Below are 12,394 nucleotides of genomic sequence, written 5' to 3'. Positions count from 1 at the left end.
CTGTCCTTAATCATAGGTACATCCAGTAATTTTCCTTATCCTATCAGCAAAAATTTTTCCAGTTTCCGTATTTCTCTTAGTTACTACCCCTAATTGTTCCCTATAGTATCTGTATCTATTTAGTTTCTTCGAATGTTGTGAATGCCTTAAGAGCTTCTGTATACCCTATATAAGTTTTAGCTGCCGCTGTTAGTATTAGTTCGCTACACTCAGTAATTCCTTATCAGACTAACATTCCATCTCAGTCAGATTTCCAAGACCTCCCACAAAGGCCTGCACATCCTCGGTTGCCTTACCAGAAAAAAAAAAAAAACTTGCGATTGACAAATCTACACTCTGTTGTGACAGTCGCTATTCTACCAACCCACGCAGTCCTATAATTGTACTACCTTTTTCTAAAATGTTGTACTGTTTTAGGCTGTCACACACCATGCGTCTCCGGTTCTGCCGCAGCTTTGTCCGTTACAGCACTGATTTTGTGAACTAACACTCACAAGAAAAGAAAACAAAATACATTAACTTAATACTTACGTCTAATCATGAGCCACCTCGACTCCCAGTATTGCCTACCCATATGTTCCCAACGATTGCATGTATAACATGTTACTGGAACTAATTCAGTACCTGGAGCTGAGTGGCCCTCAAGGTTGCACTGTGCACATCTAACAGGCACTAATCAATCCTGACTTTCGTTGCCTCTAAAACCAGACAAATCCACTGGTTATCTACTCGCAATAAAATGTACTTTACAAAGTGCACGACCATCAAACCTTTTTTTCCATGCCCAAAAATTACAATCAAAATTTTTGGACTCACCGAACAGTAGGCTGTAGGTTTGGACGTTGCTTCAAGAAGGCGACGTCAGTGATCTGACACCAGTGTTAGATATTATTATCAGTCGTACGGTTCATGATGGCAAGTTGATGTCGTGTCCATTGCCATACCTCGTTGGCGGCGCCACAAGAAAAACAGTGAAGTGGAGTACCACTATCAAGCTGATACTTAATAGACGCTCATTTATGTTTGTGGTGTTGTATAAATCGCTATACCATGTAGCTCTCATGCGTGACGTTAGGGTTTTAACATGAACATTTCGCCAAACTCTACTCCAAATGATTATGGGGAAATTCTTGGCTAATTTGCTGGGGCACATATCGTCTTTTAGCACTTTACAGACTTCCTTACTTGTGTTGTTCCTTATCCTTTGCCTGATGTAGCTATTCTCAATAATATATGTTCTAATATGCGACAATCTATAATTAATATGGCCGACCATAACTGGCACCCTGTTGTCTGGAGGAGACACTGCATTCGCAACGTATGCTGTGAGATTTCCCTTACCTGCTAGTAGGGCCTTTGCCGTCCTAGATATCAACAGAGTTCTGCATTTATCTCTAACTTGGTGAGCTCTAAACCACCTTCGGTTTCAGTTAGCGTTGTGGTTTGGTAATTAACCCTAAGGACACGCCTTCTCCATACGCACCACGCTAGGACAGATTCAACGCATTTCCTGTTGTTGGAGGCAAGGGGAAAATTCTTGCCAGGTAGTACATCTTAGGAAATACAGCAAGATTTATGAGCTTGATTTTTTTGTATAAGATCTAGAGAACGAATGGAATTGTCTTTTAATACCGCTTGGAGACCATTGAGCTTCAATTTCCAATTTCAGATTGGTCTCTTGGTAGGACATTTGCGAAACGTATCCCCAGAAGTTTGATGTTATCTACTTATTCTACTGGTCCAGTTTCAACTAATGCTATCCTTGTACCTAAATGAAAGATGTTAGATTTACTTGCATTGATTTTAGCTCCAGAACAGTAAATACACGTGAGTTTCATCGTCCATAAACAGCCCTTTTCAATCTATCCCAGGCATGTTCGATAGGGTTCATGTCTGGAGAACATGCTGGCCACTCTAGTCGAGCGATGTCGTTATCCTGAAGGAAGTCATTCACAAGATGTGCACGATGGGGGCGCGAATTGTCCTCCATGAAGACGAATGCCTCGCCAATATGCTGCCTATATGGTTGCACTGTCGGTCGGAGGATGGCATCACGTATCATACAGCCGTTATGGCGCCTTCCGTGACCACCAGCGGCGTACGTCGGCGCCACATATTGCTATTGCGTTCAGCATAATCGAGTTGCCTCCAAACACGTCTCTGACGATTGTCTGGTTGAAGGCATATGCGACACTCATCGGTGAAGGGAACGTGATGTCAGTCCTGAGTGCAAAGATGGACCTCGCCATGGACGTTGGGAGAGAAGTTGCACATCATGCGGCCTATTGCGCACGACGTCCTGTGGCTGCACGAAGGGAATTATTTAACATGGTGGCGTTGCTGTCAGGGTTCATCCGAGCCATAATCCGTAGGTAGCGGTCATCCACTGGAGTAGTAGCCGTTGGGCGGCCTGAACGAGGCATGCCATCGACAGTTCCTGTCGCTGAATCTCCTACATGTCCGAACAACATCGCTTTGGTTCACTACGAGACGCCTGGTCACTTCCCTTGTTGAGAGTCCTTCCTGGCACAACGTAACAATGCGGACGCGATGAAACCGCGGTATTGACCGTCTAGACATGGTTAAACTACAGACAACACGAGCCGTGTGTCTCCTTCCTGGTAGAATGACTGGAACTGATCGGCTGTCGGACCCCCTCCAGCTAATAGGTGCTGCTCATGCATGGTTGTTTATATCTTTGGGCGGGTTTAGTGACGTCTCTGAACAGTCAAAGGGACTGTGTCTGTGAGACAATATCCACAGTCAACGTCTATCTTCAGGAGTTCTGGGAACAGGGGTGATGCAAAACTTTTTTTGGTGTGTGTATATGTTTGAATCACGTCCTCTATCTTCATAACATCGGTTGGATCATGGGAATTCTTGCTGTGCATTGTCCATTTACAAAAATTCCTGACGTTACATGAGTGTATAATCTCCTGGTGATATTTTCAAAAATGGCTTCATTCCCATTTTCCACATAACACGTAGCAGTTACTAATGACGGAACCTGTCAAATGCTTTGTCCATGTCTAACGACATGATGGCCTCTCTGCAGTTGGATGCCGAAGCGACAGCCGTTACATCCCGGTATTCCTCCAGCGCTTACTGTATTGTTGTCCTTGGGACGGAACACGTCTGATATTGACCGATGAGGCGACTAGCAATGCTGTTCAATCGATGCAACAATATCCTAGCAACTAGCGTGTAGTCAGCGTTTAGAAACGATTTAGGACGCATGTTTTACATATCATTAGTGCAGCCCTTTTTAGGAACCAACACATGAGCCCTTCTAAAAATGTGCAATAGATAGTGGTAGACGTACGTATGTCGTTGAGCGCTGCGGTCAACGCACTGACGATTAAATTCCAGCACTGTAAGTAAAACTCTACTGGTAACCCATTAGGTCAATGGGATTTGTTCCTCGGGCTTCCTTTCAACGCTTTGTACAGGTCCCCCTCAGTAATTTGATTTTCCAGTTCTGCATTTTCTGCGTCCGTCATAGTCGCTCAATGCAGTTTAAAAAAGCTTCACAACTATCGTTATCGTCAGTGTCCCCTGCAGCATACGGTCTCGTACGATAATCATGGGCAAACTTTTTGATGTCCTGTTGGTGGATAAATTGTCTTCCATCATTTCGAGGATAACTGAATGTGCAGTCGGCGTTCTCTTTTGATTTCGGCCAGAGGGTGGAAAAGCGCCGTTTTTTCATCTTCGAAGCCGCTGTTGTGTTGCAATCTTAACTCCCTCTACTTGCTAGCGTTTCAGAGCTGTTATTTGGAGTCTGATCTGTTTCGTTTTCATGATGTGGCTTGGAATATTGGTAGCATCTGTGAGTAGTTCTCTTATACACTGGAAGTAGAATTCCATTGTATGTCTTTCCCACTGTTTCTTTTCAGAAGAGTACCTCATCTCCTACTTTCCAAACTTCACAGAAACTCAGCTGCGAAACATGCAAGACTAGCACTCCTAGAAGTAAGGATATTGCGGAGACACGACTTTGCCACAGCGTGGGGCGAGCCATGTCCATGCAATAACCTTTCTTCCAGAAATGTTAGTCTTGAATGTTTCGCAGAAGCGCTTATTTGAGTTTGGGAAGTATTAGATGAGGTACTCGCGGAAGTAAACCTGTGAGGAGCGGACGCGAGTTGTGCTTGGGGATTTCAGGTGGTCGCCGATACGCCAGCTCAGCGTGTTCGGTTAGAGTGTTAGTAGCCCCGTGTAATAAAAAAAGAAAAAAAAATTAAGTGAATGGAGCAACGATGAATTTGAACGGGTGTCACGGGACGTCCGCCCCGAACAAATTCAACTAGCAACAACCAACAAAATAAGATAAAAAAATGAGATTTTTTTAAAAAAAGGGTGGTAGAGCACTTGTCAGTAAAAGGCAAAGGTTCCGAGTTCGATTCTCCATCCGGAAAACGGTTTTAATCCCCCAAGAGGTTTCAGTAATTTACTTTGAGTACTTTTAACGTAGCGAAAGATTTGTCCTGACTGATCCATTTTACTGTTTTTGTCCATTTTCCCCCTCCTATTTTAATGTTACCTTATTTCTTTTCTTTCCTTCGGTCACCAGGGAAACCTTATTCTCGGCGACATTGCCCCGGACTGCACAGCCTATTTCCGCCCCTGTCATTCTCGCAGGACAGTTTCTTTAATTGTACGGTGATAGTTATCTGCATACCCTCTTACAGTAAACAGCACAAACAGCAACGTGACGTAATTTTCAACAATACAGGGGTCCCTTCAACGCCCCATGCCACATCTTGGCAATAGTTTGAGACGAGTCCATTGGCGAGCAGCACGAGCCCATTGGCGAGCAATATTAATGCTCCTGTCCACATTCAACAAAACCTTAAAAATTGTGAAATGCATTAGGGGCATGGGCAACAACAGCGATATTTGGTAAGTCAGGAACCAGCCAAAACAGAGGAGTCGAATCGGCTGTACCATTCTGTGGACGCATGACATAAATTCTCACATCATGTGTGTTTAATGAATATAGAGATTTAATTTTGCAAACCATTCGTCCAGACTTTATCACGGTTCGTCTAAAGCAGTTTGTGTTGGGGAAACATTAATTTTACGAATCTTGTAATTAGAGTAAGGTCGGAACAATAAAATTATAAATGCTCCTCCGGAGCTACCCATGCCCTGTGCTTGTTGTATTCGCTCGTTTAGATAACGTTCGACAAGTTTAGTTCATCACCATGGTGTCTTGAAACACGTTTTCCATGACCATATCGTCAGGAATAGTATGTTTTTAATAGAATTTTTAATGGATTATAGATGAATTTCACGTTTTAATTTCTATTTGGAGTCAATTCTAGTGTCCGATTCCATTTGTCAGCTTTGACCGATGACATCCTGTGTGACATCATGAGTTAATGATGATGCGAGGGATGTGTATGACTTGTTATTATATGGTATCTGTTGTTGCCGCAGTAACTGCCGTAAACTGTGCTGTTTATTACAAATATATCGCAATTTCAGAGAGTGGCTAGGCAGGAACCTAAGTGTACACCTTAAATTGCCGCCAGTGAATCAAGTAGCCATCTTGGTTCTCGTAAATATATATGGCTACATTTTTCCGAATACGGCATCGTTTCCGCGGGGAGATTGGGCACGAAGCTAAGAACGTAGAAGAACCGAGAATTTTTCTTTGTTCGTTAGGAGCCCGCGTAACAAAAAACTAAACTTCCGCAAAACACTTTTTTATTCACATATAAATCAATATTGACACATGATTCATGTGACTCTGGTCCATTAACGATTTATTCCTATTGGGTATACGGCTTTTACAAATAGGCCGCCCGGGGTAGCCGGGCTGTCTAGGGAGTGTAGTCACGTTCCGCACGGCTCCCCCCCGTCGGAGGTTCGAGTCCTCCCTCGGGCATGTGTGTGCGTGTGCGTGTGCGCGTGTGTGTGTGTGTGTGTGTGTGTGTGTGTGTGTGTGTGTGTCCTTAGCGTAAGATTAAGTAGTGCGTAAGCTTAGGGACTGATAACGTCATCAGTTTGGTCCCAATTGCCGCGGGTGAGGTTAGCAAAAACCATAGAGTACAGCTATGTTGGTCAGCTCCACGGTTCGCTATTTTTCATTAAGTGTTTATTATCATTTGTTTTAGGAGTTATTACTTTTTTTGGTTCTGGTGTCTATATCGTTCAAGTCAAGTTGTCGATTCCAACGTATCACGAAAAATAACGAAACGTGAAATCATCAATTAGAATGGTACCATGCTTGGCAATTCTCAAAGAATGCACAGTACACACTTACTGCAACAACAGCAGTACAGAAAGTTACATCAAAAACAGAAATCGTATAACGAAACACTGCATGCACCTACTGCACGCGTTTCTTTGTTATGCCATTTTCAATAGGTGTGGGTTCCTAATTCCTTCAGGATTTAACTGTATGGTATCGATTTCTGTACTACTGCAAAAACGCAGTAAACAGCAAACCTTGGAATTGACAACTTAAATTGACCTACATAGGTCAACTGTGGTATCCGATTCCAAGATCTCTTATTCATCGCAATAGTATAGAAAACAACATAGGAGACAGAAATCCTGTAACAAAGAACTGCAAACAACTACTACGAAAACCCTTAAAATAATTAATCTTGGAACCGATAACTAAAATTGACCCATAGTTCAATTCTAGTTAACGATTCCAAGATTTGATATTTTTTTCGTGTATTTTCATTACTTGTACAACGCCTTTTCTTCTGGGAATTCTGTGTTGCTGTCTCCTCATTCCTTGCTTATGTTCTTGATACGTTTCCTATATGATGCTATCTACTTCATTTTGCGGTTTTTGTAATAGATTTTAGTTTGTCCCCATCCAGAACCCCCACTTTTCCACGGTGATCACCTTAGATTCAGTATTGCTTAGTAAGAACTACAGCTATTCCATAATATTATGAGTTTACTATGTCTGATATTGTAGCGAGCTTTAAAAGTCGCCTGTGGTTCTTTCACTTACCCGCCTAAACTACGCTAATAGTAGGGGCGCTGAGAACCATAAGAGTCCAAAGCACATATGCAAAGTTTTGAGAAAAATAGATATTTGTAAAAATCAAATTCGTAGGGAAGTCTCATGGGTTTGACTTTCTTTTTAAAAAAAAAAAATTGAGAATGCATGCTACGAAATACTACGCACAGATGGACTGTGTGATAAGAGGAACAGTAGGATGAAAGTGTTGCAGGATGTTATTGGGCTCAGGGGCACATGCGTTGGGCCCCAGAAGTGGTCTGGTGAAACGTAAGCGATGGAACCCATCACGGTACAGATTGTGTAGAGTTGGGGATAAAGATGTGATACCCATAAGATCGGATACAGTTCACTTTAAACAATATGTAGAGACAGACTCCACTCACGATTTCACTACACTGGCAATGGCTTCACCTAAGTGAAACATTTTGCTGTCAAGTTCCACCCCTCGTTGCCGATGATCGTTTATGGCACCATGTTGATAAAATATAAGAAATCTAATCCTAGAATCACGTCATAGCTCTCACTCACGTGTGGCACAATCTCTAAAGTTGATCATCGGTAAAGCAGATGCCAGACTGAGATTCATTGGAGGAATCCTAAGGAAATGCAATCCGAAAACAAAGGAAGTAGGTTACAGTACACTTGTTCGCCCACTGCTTGAATATTGCTCACCAGTGTGGGATCCGTACCAGATAGGGTTGATAGAAGAGACAGAGGAGATCCAACGGAGAGCAGCGCGCTTCGTTACAGGATCATTTAGTAATCGCAAAAGCGTTTCGGAGATGATAAACTCCAGTGGTAGACTGCAGGAGAGACGCTCAGTAGCTCGGTACGGGCATTTGTTGAAGATTCGAGAACATATCTTCACCGAGGAGTCAAGCAGTGCATTGCTCCCTCCTACGTATATCTCGCGAAAAGACCATGAGGATAAAACGAGAGAGATTAGAGCCCACACAGAGGCATACTGACAATCCACAAACAATACGAGACTGGAATAGAAGCGAGAACCAATAGAGATACTCAAGGTACCCTCTGCCACACACCGTCAGGTGGCTTGCCGAGTATGGATGTAGGTGTAGATATATTTTTCAGACCATCTTGTCTCACACATGCGTGGTAAATTGGAAGCATATTTCCAGAGTGTAGTCGATTCCTTCAAAAAGTTTACAGTGTGTTTTATGGTGACAGAAGTATTCCTTATATCCGTCATTGCGTTTGCATCGTTATCCCCAAGGTTGAGATTGTGTGTGGCTTGAGCGAAGAAAGTGTGAGGATCGATAACATCTCTTCCTTAAAATGGCTTGTACACCGAACTCTCTGCCTGTCATTGTAGAATAACTATCGAAGCCAAATCCTACACAATCTCCAGCTTTGCCCACTTACCGTTCCCCAGTGATGGAGACACTGGTTACGTGGAATGAGGCTGGCCTCCAATATCGACGGGTGTCTTATGTCGAATCGCGACCAGCACGGAACTTGTTGCACAATTCCACAACTGCAGTTTTCGACAGACATGCTGTTCCATACACAGTTCTCATTCTCCGATGGACTGCTACCGCTGTTAGTCCTTTGGCAGTCTCGAAATGAATAACAGCGCGTTGGTGCTGTTTGGACGCATCTGGTAATAACGTCACAGTTTACGTTTTCGCATTGACTACACGCAGGCCGGAAAGACACGAATGTCACACTAATTCCTTGCTGCATATCGGTAGTAATATACTCGCATCGCAGTCGCGCTACGTTGCTTATACGCTGCAGCAACGCCTTCAAACAGAAACTTTGTGATCGACCCTTATATAATGATAATTTCCCGTACAAGTGGGATATTTCTCGCTGTTTTTGATGTCGGCTAACTACAACAGAGCATTGTAAGCCCGTAGTAGACCGTTCACTATGTTATCATTTAAATTTATTGAGGTGCAGTTGGGTAAACAAATGTCAGTTATGAATAATGTGGAATGCTGAGTTTTCTGTATTTTGGCTTTGACATATTTCCTAATTCCTGATAACACCTCTTGTCGTGAGGCTACTTGTAAAATTTGGAAAATTATGGTAAGGTCTTATGGGACCAAATAGCTGAGGTTATCAGTCCCTAAGCTTACGCACTACTTAATCTAACTTACGCTAAGGACAACACACACACACACACATATGCCTGAGGGAGGACTCGAACCTCCGACGGGGGGAGCCGTGCGGACCGTGACTACACTCCCTAGACCGCGCGGCTACCCCGGGCGGCCTATTTGTAAAAGCTGTATACCCAATAGGAATAAATCGTTAATGGACCAGAATCACATGAATCATGTGTAAATATTGATTTTTATGTGAATAAAAAATGTGTTTTGCAGAAGTTTAGTTTTTTGTTACGCGGGCTCCAGACGAACAAAGAAAAATTCACGGTTCTTCTACGTTCATGTTTAGCTATCGGTATGACGTACTGTCAGCTAGAAACTTCATGCTGCAACACTATGTCTCCCAAATTCTAATGTCAAATCTTTGATATTCCAAAATAGCATCACATCAGTGGATGGAAAAATTTGGGGGATTGTTTCTGTAAACAGACAGGTTGACAGGGGGCTAGTGTTATCGACGTTACTATTTACGAAACAATACATTACTCCAGTTCATATATATTATTCTGAGCTCACGTCAAAATTCTGTACGACTGATCCGTAACTTTTAGTCTTCTTCGCTGCGAGATTGTTTTTCCCGCGAAGTATTATTTACTCTCTGATGTTTTTCCCGCCACGTATTATTTACTCTCTGAGTATTTTCTCACTACAAATAATTGCTCTATGAATCTCGTATGGATAAAGGCAGTTGTCAGTTTGCGACACTTGTCTTGTTTGCTCTATCTTCGACAGTTGGATACAAGGTAAATTGGAAGCTTCCAGTATTCTGTAAATGAGTTCTGTAAGAGAAGATTTCATTTTCGGCTCCCAGCGTCCAGCAGAAAGTTTTCTGGGCGCGTAAATGTAAGAGAAATTCAACTTTGTACCGCAGTGTGGGACTGACGCGTAATCAGTAGCGATTGATCAGAGGAAATTGCGAAAATTTGTGATGTTTGTGTTCTTCGAGGATGTTAAGATTGTTGCATTCGTATTAGACATGTCAACATATATGAAAAATATATGTGCACAAATTGCACGCATTTTCGCGTGTTCTGCCGCTTCTAAGGCATTCATTTCACGATCATCCTTAGGCCTTATCCCTAAGGTAACTAAATTTATGTTTGTTTTGGTTGTAAGTGGCTTCGAACAGATAAACAAACTGCGTGCGTCTGTAATGCCGCTGCGCCATAATAAGTTTATGCTCAGTTTCACGTTTATAATTTACTATGTAACAAGCTAATAGTCGTAACTTGCAAATATTCTGTTGATGGAAGTGACTGGCTTGTACCTGTTTGTTAACACTCACCTGGTACAATAGTTCCGTGAACCGTTTTCTCTGGAATGCGTTTAGTCAGTCCTTGTACTATCTGCAACAAATCTAAATTATTCGTTAGTACGAGGTGCATTCAAGTTCTAAGGCCTCCGATTTTTTTTTTTTTTTTTCTAATTAACTACTCACGCGAAATTGATGAAACTGGCGTTACTTCTCGACGTAATCGCCCTGCAGACGTACACATTTTTCACAACGCTGACGCCATGATTCCATGGCAGCGGCGAAGGCTTCTTTAGGAGTCTGTTTTGACCACTGGAAAATCGCTGAGGCAATAGCAGCACGGCTGGTGAATGTGCGGCCACGGAGAGTGTCTTTCATTGTTGGAAAAAGCCAAAAGTCACTAGGAGCCAGGTCAGGTGAGTAGGGAGCATGAGGAATCACTTCAAAGTTGTTATCACGAAGAAACAGTTGCGCAACGTTAGCTCGATGTGCGGGTGCGTTGTCTTGGTGAAACAGCACACGCGCAGCCCTTCCCGGACGTTTTTGTTGCAGTGCAGGAAGGAATTTATTCTTCAAAACATTTTCGTAGGATGCACCTGTTACCGTAGTGCCCTTTGGAACGCAATGGGTAAGGATTACGCCCTCGCTGTCCCAGAACGTGGACACCATCATTTTTTCAGCACTGGCGATTACCCGAAATTTTTTTGGTGGCGGTGAATCTGTGTGCTTCCATTGAGCTGACTGGCGCTTTGTTTCTGGATTGAAAAATGGCATCCACGTCTCATCCATTGTCACAACCGACGAAAAGAAAATCCCATTCATGCTGTCGTTGCGCGTCAACATTGCTTGGCAACATGCCACACGGGCAGCCATGTGGTCGTCCGTCAGCATTTGTGGCACCCACCTGGATGACACTTTTTGCATTTTCAGGTCATCATGCAGGATTGTGTGCACAGAACCCACAGAAATGCCAACTGTGGAGGCGATCTGTTCAACAGTCATTCGGCGATCCCCCAAAACAATTCTCTCCACTTTCTCGATCATGTCGTCAGACCGGCTTGTGTGAGCCCTAGGTTGTTTCGGTTTGTTGTCACACAATGTTCTGCCTTCATTAAACTGTCGCACCCACGAACGCACTTTCAACACATCCATAACTCCATCACCACATGTCTCCTTCAACTGTCGATGAATTTCAATTGGTTTCACACCATGCAAATTCAGAAAACGAATGATTGCATGCTGTTCAAGTAAGGAAAACGTCGCCATTTTAAGTATTTAAAACAGTTCTCATTCTCGCCGCTGGCGGTAAAATTCTATCTCTTTCCAGTCCTCGTAGTTTACGTGAAAGATCCATGCGTGCATTTTTGACAGTGTATGCGAACGTGCGCGTCCGCGCATACATACACGTACGCGCGGGTGCGCATATGTGAGTGGATGTGTGTATGCTTCTCAAGATCAGAATACAGTATGTTAATTGTGCGACCCCCCCCTCCCCCTCTTCACGATGTAATATTTCTTCGACTCCAATGGCATTTAAATAAAATATTCAGGTTCCTCTGTTACAAGTTTCGCCGCGTGGTTTGAGGCACCATGCAGTGATTGCGCGGCCCCTCCCGCCGGAAGTTCGAGTCCTCCCTCGGGCTTGGGTGTGTGTGTTGTTCTTAGCATAAGTAGTGTGTAAATCTAGGGACCGATGACCTCAGCAGTTTGTCTTCTTGTCATAATATAACAAATAGTAGCTGTCTTACGTTTAGTGAACATTTCTGAGACTGTGCATGTTAATGTGTTGTTGCTTATGATTTTTTTTTACGTCGAGTTGTAGATTGCATCATGGGAATTATCGGACTGTAAATTCAGCTTTATCTCAAGCCAAACTGCCTATTCTGCCGACTATGTTTGGTCATTCTGATTTAGTGACTGTTTTGTCTTATCAGTTGTCCAGTGATCCGTGCAACCGTTCTGAACAGATATTCAAATACACCAGATCTGTTTTGAAAGCCAGATGGAATCTTTCAATTC

This window comes from Schistocerca cancellata, chromosome 2, assembly GCF_023864275.1.
Source record: "Schistocerca cancellata isolate TAMUIC-IGC-003103 chromosome 2, iqSchCanc2.1, whole genome shotgun sequence".
Classification (NCBI taxonomy): domain Eukaryota; kingdom Metazoa; phylum Arthropoda; class Insecta; order Orthoptera; family Acrididae; genus Schistocerca; species Schistocerca cancellata.
Note: the sequence above shows the minus strand (reverse complement) of the source record.